This window comes from Mus musculus, chromosome 4, assembly GCF_000001635.26.
Source record: "Mus musculus strain C57BL/6J chromosome 4, GRCm38.p6 C57BL/6J".
Lineage (NCBI taxonomy): Eukaryota > Metazoa > Chordata > Mammalia > Rodentia > Muridae > Mus > Mus musculus.
Window position 1 is genome coordinate 119,716,235 of NC_000070.6, and position 7,907 is coordinate 119,724,141.

At 46.5% G+C, this 7,907-nt stretch overlaps 1 long non-coding RNA gene across 1 annotated transcript in view; it reads right to left on the reverse strand.

Moving 5' to 3' along the window:
- The window catches only part of Gm35957, a 28,452-nt gene extending 20,545 nt beyond the window's left edge, over nt 1-7,907 (reverse strand). Inside the window, exon 1 of the long non-coding RNA XR_376600.2 lies at nt 7,705-7,907. This is a non-coding gene — a long non-coding RNA (predicted gene, 35957). The remainder of the gene's footprint in view (nt 1-7,704) is intronic.

Below are 7,907 nucleotides of genomic sequence, written 5' to 3' on the forward strand. Positions count from 1 at the left end.
ACATGCTACCTGAAAGACTTAAATACTTATAACCTCACAGAACTGGTAATCACATGGTGGAATGCCCATGTTCACAGGCTATCAGGCACTGTAATTTAAGTAACAACAACAAAAAGAAAATTCTCAGCTCTAATCTCTTCTGATACCCATTCTCCATCATTCTCTACAGACTCTTTCTTTGAAACATCAGCCAGATGTGTGTCAGAGTTCCTTACTAGCTCCCACATGTGTCAGCGGCTCTCTTAAGACCTCTCCATCACTCAGTCTAGGGCCTTCCCCCCTTAAAGCCCATCTGGTATCATTTCACTTATGCCTGTTTTGTGTTTTGTAATTCCTAGTCATAATCAATGGCCGCAATTCCTCAACGTATGCCTAAGAACATTTTAGATAAAGTCTCTTTAGAGTAATTTACAAATTAATTTTATCATTGGGTCTTTCATGTTTCAGTGAGAGACTTCGATGATTTTCTAGGCTGTGTTCTCTAATGTGAGGCTTCTCCATTTGTGTGGTTATAGTTCAGAATGTGGTGTGTGCTCATGTGTGTACATGTGTGAACTTGACCTTCTGGTCTCACCCTGTCTGCTTAGAACTTCGGAGGATCTGCTCTGATTTCTAGAATAGCACCAGGTGGGGTTTGCTCTGTGGCGAGTCTGGGGTTAGCACTAGCCTTGGAACAGACAGCAGGCGGCTGCTCATTCTTGGTTCCTGGCTGGGGATTTGTATCTTTAGTTTGCCTCCTAAGGCAAAAGTCTCCAAAAACCCTGGAATCTGTAGAAGCTGCTGATTGCTATATCCTGGTAGAGGTCTGTCTGTGTAGCAAGGTGAGACGCATCTCTGCCCCTGGCCTGGAGCAGCAAGCCTGGCTCTGATCCACTATTGTATGCAACACACAGTATACTCTCATTAAATAGTAGAAGATGAGACTGAAGCTGCCACTCAGTGCTCACAACCTAGAACATGTCAAACAGGTGGCTTCAAACCTGCTCATTTCTAGTTCTTGCCAGTGGAGATGACAATCCTTTGGCTTTCCTTCCTTTATTTACCAGCTGGTGCCCTGTGACTGGAGTGCAGAGCAGGTGAAGTGTTCATGTCTGAGGCTCACTTATACTGGACATCTGTAAAGGGTTTTTTTTCTTTTTTTGCATTGAATTCATAATTTTAGCTCATACTAGCTATCCTTACTGAAATAGTTTTGCTGCCATTTATTACAGAAAGACATCACAACATCGAAAGCATCCGCATCGTTTAGGTAAAGCAAATCTTAAGAGGTTCTTTTTGGTGAGGCCTGCTGGGCTCCTCAAAGAGCTTGGCATCTTCCTCAGGCAAGCAACCTTAGGGACACTGGGATTCAAATGCTGAGTTGGGTTCAGCCAGAGCACAACCCGTTGGCCACCACACACAGCCAGCAGCCGTACACAGTGGCCAAGAAACTCGGGGGATCCATGGGAACCACTCTGTCCTGGCCTGGAATCCTGGCTCTCTTTGATTACTACTTAGGACAAGTTACACAACCTTCCAAGGCCCCTTTTCATCTTTAACGTGGTGGTAATGAAGGGAACCGGTAGGGCGGCTGGAGGATTGATGATACCGCACGTCTAAAGTGCCTACACACTGCGCCTGGCACACAGTAGGTGTCCAATAAATGTTAGCCACAGCTATCATTATGGTTAAATTGTGCTTTTATATGCTATTACATTTGGTAATTCAAACAGTTGAACCACGAAGTTCTGACACAGGCAGAGAGATCATCTGAAAACAACCCAAACAGAGCAACAAAATAGCCTTGTTCCTTCACAAGTGTCATGCGTGGTCCAAACAATGGAAGCCACATCACTCTCTACCATACAAAGTTATATCAGACCACAGGAAACGGACTCAATTGAAGTCTTCCAGACCAATAACTTTAATCAAGTTTTCCCCAGCCTCTGGTGGCCAAAATAGCACCTTTTGATTTTCCATAGTTTTGAATCAAAATTCTAGCTAAGAGAGAACATTAAATTCTTACTTTTCCCTCACTTCAGCATTCCCAGGGCCACATCATTACCTTCCCATTTTCTGCTAGCACTCTCCACTAACGAAGAGACAGTTTCTTTCTTCACTCCCAAGTTTCAAAACTGTCCTGACAAACTGAACAATGACACCAACCTGAGAACTTTGGGGTGACTCGATTCCTCTAAGTACTGTTCTGTTAGACGGGGGCTTGGTGACTCAGGTGGCTTACTTAAACGATTTAAGCTAACCAGTTTGTCCCTTTGGGCTCATAAAACCCAAAAAGCCTAGGGACTTAGTGTTTAAAGGGGCCTTATTCAACTTTGCTTTTAAAATTAGCATACACAAGTTTTGTGCCCCTCGGTGGGGCTTAGCAAGTGTGGGGAGGAAATGTGCTGAGTTGAAGCAAGGTCTGTCTCTTATTCACAAGAGAGACAGCAAGAGGGGTAGGAGAGGCCCAGATGAAGTTCTACTGAAGGGAGAGAAAGGGTCATGTCTCCTAGGACGCACATTCAGGATAACTGTCAATGTCAGAATGCCGTGCAGGGCAGTAGCAGCCTAGGCGTGCTGGGACCTTGGAGAGCTAGCCACAGACTTCTAGTTCTGGCTGCCATGGTTAGCAGGTAGCTATTTCTGAGGCCTCCAAGGTGAACTCCACCAAAGAGATGGTGAGTCCATCTGGCAATGCTGGGAGGCCGACCAGCTCTCTCCTGTCATCCCTGAAGGTTTAGAAGGACTTTTGCCAAGCTCTGTGGTTAAGTGGGAACCTGGGAGTTATCAGCTTTCTGGCCTTGTTAATTGCCAAGGAAGAATGTCAAGAGAAAATCAAGAAGGGAGCCAAGGGCAGAGCTCTGGAAGGTCAGGAGAACTTTGTAGATGTGCAGACTGGAGTCGCACTGTTTCTTGCCGGCTTTTGTTCTTCTACGGATGATTTTGTTCAGGCATTGAATTCTGTTCTTCAGGGATGGAGGTTGGGATGGATGCACCCAGAACCTCCCACTGCAGCATGTGTTCTCTCAGCACACTCCCTGCTCCTGTTTAATGGCACTCCATACTTGCATACATGTTTTCTGGTCTGTTTCAAGAAAAATCCTACTGTGAAAGGTAAGGTCCGGTTCTTCCTCCCAGTCTCATGCTCCCCGAAATAAGACTCAGACTCATATTTACAAATACCTTGGCCAGATAGCTAGGCTCTTCTCTGACTAAAATCATAACTTAAGATAACCCATTTATTTTAATCTATATTCTGCCACGTGGCTGGTTACCTGTGCTCAGGTACCATGTGCCTATCTCCTCACATCTTCCTGGGCAAATCTCCACCTGGCTCTATTTCAGAATTCTCTCTGCCACCCAGATGTCCCACCTCCTATTTCCTGCCTAAGCCCATAGGCCATAGGCTTTTTAATTGACAGGTGATGCATCCATACAAGACACAAGATATTCTCTCTCTATCCTTCTGTTGTAATCTAAGTCTGCAATGAGTCTCCCAGAGATGCTGCTGTGGGTAACTGGGAAGGAGGGATGGCAAGTGCGCAGCTCACCAGAGTGGAGCAGCTGCACAGCACTGAAGGCCACTGTCCTTGATTTGACTTAACCCTGCCACTCGATTATTCTGAAGTGCTTGGTGAGTTCCTCAACATAAGCCGAGCAAAGTTATTTTGAGAATCGGATAGCTTAACCTACATTGCCTGTGTCCTGCTCTGGAGCACACAACAAACACTCTGGTGATACTGAATCTTTTTCTTGTCTTCTTCTCCTTACCTCGCTTTAGTATACTCGGTAGGGTTTGTTTGCAGATGGAACCTCAACTTAAGCAAAACAAACAACAGCAGAAACCCTGGAGCTTCTTTTCTTATGTGATTGCAAAAGCCATGCCCAGCTCTATCTAGGGCTCCTACAGTGTGTGTACACACTGGGTTTCCTCTTTCTTTTCTGGGCTTTGCTTCTTCAGTAATTATTTAGTTCCCAGGGTTCTCCAGCCAAGGTCTCAGAATTTTATCCAATTAATTTTCATCAGCCTGGCTTAGGTTCCATGCCCATCTCTAAAGCCTGGGAAAATTGATAATCTGAGTAGCATTCTCTCTACCTCTCTCTGTGTGTCTGTCTGTCTGTGGCAGTCTTTGTGTCTGTCTCTCTGTCTCTGTCTCTGTCTCTGTCTCTCTCTCTCTCTCTCTTTCTCCCTGTACAATCCCTCTGAGCTGAGAGTAGGAGCAGCCCTACCCAGTCTGTCTGTACCAAGAGAATTCTAAGAGGTAGATTCTCAAGGGGAATCAGGATACCATGACCATGAAGCAGATGCTCTGCTGACAGGCTGAGAAAACCTCCAGGTCTCTGGCATTGACTTGACTGTAGGGAGGAAGGCCAGGCACCTTCTGCCTAGTGGGCTTTCTTAAGATATCTGTAGGATGGGCAGGTGTCCCTTGGTTTGGAGCTTCCTTGTTGTTTTGTCAGTGCTCTGGCTTGGGGAGGCACAGTTGGAGGATGGGGAAACCCGGTGAGCTGTGTGACGTGCTGGGATTATGATCTTCCTCCCAGTGTCCTGGAAGGAAAGAGATAACAAGAGTGTTGAACATTGGGACTGTTGACATGCTCTGTGGCTAGGGAGGGGCCAGTGAAGCCCCTAGTGCCTGGCCTGCGCAACTAGAAGGAAGTCACTAGTGGGATCTGGAGAGATAGAAGGGCCTAAGGGACTGAGCTTGACCTGGGAGAAGTGCAGCCACTGCATGCTGCAGACAAGGCAGGGGGAATCCAGGAAGTACATATTTCAGCCCCTCTGTTTCCTCCCTCCATGCTCACACCTGCACCTCCTATTGGTTACACTGTGGCAGAATGTGAGCCCAGTGGATGTGGACCAGAGCAAGGCCAAGGGCAGAGAGTAGAGGGGCGCCAGTGAGGCCTCACTGACCTGTGAGGTTTGCCGTCTTGGAAAAAAGATACTTGGCCTGTGATCAGTGTTTCTGGGAGTGGGAGTGTAGTCAGTGTCTCTGGATAAATTCTGATTTATTCTCTTGCTTTTGGAAATGTAATAATCTCTCCATCAAAGCTCTCTATCTGCCAAAATAATGCATGTCCTTTTGTACAAACGAAAGAATTACAGCTATTATGCAAACAGTGAAAGGGGACCACATTTGCATGCAGAGAGGAGAAAAAGAAAAATCCTATTTGCAATAAAATTAATGATAGTAACGTGGAAAAGAGACGTATGGGCACCCATTTAACACTTGGACAGGAACAGAACCAAGTTTCCTTGCCAACCCTGATGAAGTAATGGGGCCAAAAAGAAAACACTCTGAAATAGGGGCCTGGCCAGAATAAACCAGAATTGGGAATTTCTGGCCATTTGAAGACACCCTCCTCCCAACAAAAGATGGAAATAAAGGTTCTTATAAAGACTAAACATGAATATTAATGTTCTAGATCTGATGCCTGAACCAAGTCCCTCATTAAGATGGGCTTCATCAGAGAGCTGTGAGCAGACAGGATTGGGACTGCTGGGTGGCCCTGGGGAGGACATGCTTTGCATACAGATGCAAAGGCAGGTAGATGGGGAGGGGGGAGGCTTCGACTGTGTTTGAGTTTTGTCACTTGCTGGTGCATGAGCATCACGAAATAGGAGTCTGACAGAGAAGCGGAATGAATTGTTTATTCTGAGAGGGAAAGCTAAAATGTTCCTGGAGGAATATTCCATTCCTAAGAGCTCCCCTGCACTCCAATCTTCAAGCTACAGGAGCACACCTGCCTGTCTCCATTACACTGAGTAATCCAGGGTGAGGACTGTGACTACTCATGGAGTCTCTTCTATTGCCAGCCCTTGGCATAGGACAGGCACACGTAGGCCATGTTGGATTGAGAGCTTTGAGGGATGGCTCAGTGAGTAAAGCACTTGCTGTGCAAGCATGAGGACCTGCGTTTGCAATCTCAGAACCCACCCGCTGGGGTTGTCCTACAGCAAGGCAGGAGTCTGAGAACCGTGGTGGCGCTCACAGACAGCCAGGGTCGACATGGACGTCAGTGAGTGAACACAAGACCCTGCCTCAAACATGATGGACGGCGAGGATGGACACTGGGACTGTCCTCCTCATGTGCATGGAGGCACGCATGTGCCTGTAGAGGGACACATTATAAATAAACATTGAAAAAATGATGGGGGGCTAGAGTGATGGCTCAGTGGTTAAGAGCACTGGCTGTTCTTCCAGAGGTCTTGGGTTCAGTTCCCAGCACTTAGACGGCAGCTCACAACTGTCAGTAACTCCAGCCTCAGGCATGCACATGGTGCACAGACATATATGTAGGCAGTGCACCTATGCATAGAAGATATTTCTTTTTAAAAAAATATCTATCTATCTATCTATCTATCTATCTATCTATCTATCTATCTATCTATCTATCTAATGTATGTGAGTACACTGTTGCTGTCTTCAGACAGACCAGAAGATGGCATACGATCCCATTATAGATGGTTGTGAGCCACCATGTGGCTGCTGGGAGTTGAACTCAGGACCTCTGGAAGAGCAGCCTGTGCTCTTAACCACTGAGCCATCTCTCCAGCCCAAGGTATTTTGAAAAATTAAAAAAAAATGCTGAACTGAGAGATACAATAATCAACAAATCAAGCAAGCATTCAAATATATGAGCCAATCGTATTCAAACCATCACAAATCAACTGATGGCAGTGGTTCTGACTGAGTACAGGTACCTGGGACGGGAGGTTGGGCAGGGGTGACTTGGGGAAGAGTAAGGAAGGTGAGGTCTATTTGGAAACACACTGTCAATCTATTTACTTCTCCAGCCTCATAGCTTTCAAGGGTACCAAGACCCAGTCAGCAGATTTTTGTTTATTTTTGAAACAGGGTCTTTCTATTTAGCCCAGACTGGCCTCGAGCTTACAATCTTCCTTCTTCAGCCTCCTCTGGAACTCTAGGATCACAGGGGTGCCCATTTATCCCAGGAATTTTATAGTTTTAAAAGTTCCTTAGGTGACATCCCGCTTGTCACCTGGAAACTCCTTGCCCGATGCCCATAGCCCATCTACCCCCCAATCCTTCCTGCTTCCCCAGCTCAGCTGGAAACAGCTGCCCTTAATAGATGTTTAGGAAGTAAAGTTCCAGGACTGCCCACAAGTCTTACTGATGACCTCCCAGCCCCCCACAGCCAAGCCACGCAGGACCATCCCAGAGGAAATGATGACGGACCTTCTACAACTTCTGCTTCTCCAGCTCACAGTCAGCCTAAGGGCTGGATGATGACCTAGGTCAGGACTTACAAGAGACAGGACGTCATTGGATGGTGAGACCAACCCTTGGAATAAGTGTTGGGATTCCCTGGAACTTCACTCCCCCAACAAGTGTGACTTTCAATGCACATTCACTGTGATTGTTTGAATAAGATTGGCTCCCATAGGCTCAGATATCCGAATGCTTGGTCACCAGAAAGTGGCACTATTAGGAGGTGTGTCCATGTTGGAGAAGGTGTGTCACTGTAAGTGAGCTTTGGGGTTTCAGAAGCTCAAGCCAGGCCCAGTGTCACTCTCTTTTCCTGCTGCCTTCAGATGCAGATGCAGAACTATCTCTCCACCACCATGTCATGCTTCTCGACATGAGAGTGGACTAAACCTCTGGATGTAAGCCAGCCCTAACCACATGCTTTCTTTTGTAAGAGTTGCCCAATTCATAGCACTTTTCCCACAGCAATAGAAACTCTAACTAAGACACTTACCTGCTCAAGGTCGAATCAGATTCCATGTGACCTCTGCAGAGGTTAAAAAGTGGATATCCCAGGAGCTCTTCCACTCCTGTGCCAGGCAGGATTCCAGTGTCTACACAGGAATCACACTTTGATCACTGAATGTGTGGACTAAATGGCTGCCTCTCACCTCCTCCCTACCTATAAAACCAGTAGCACACTGAGATTATAATTCT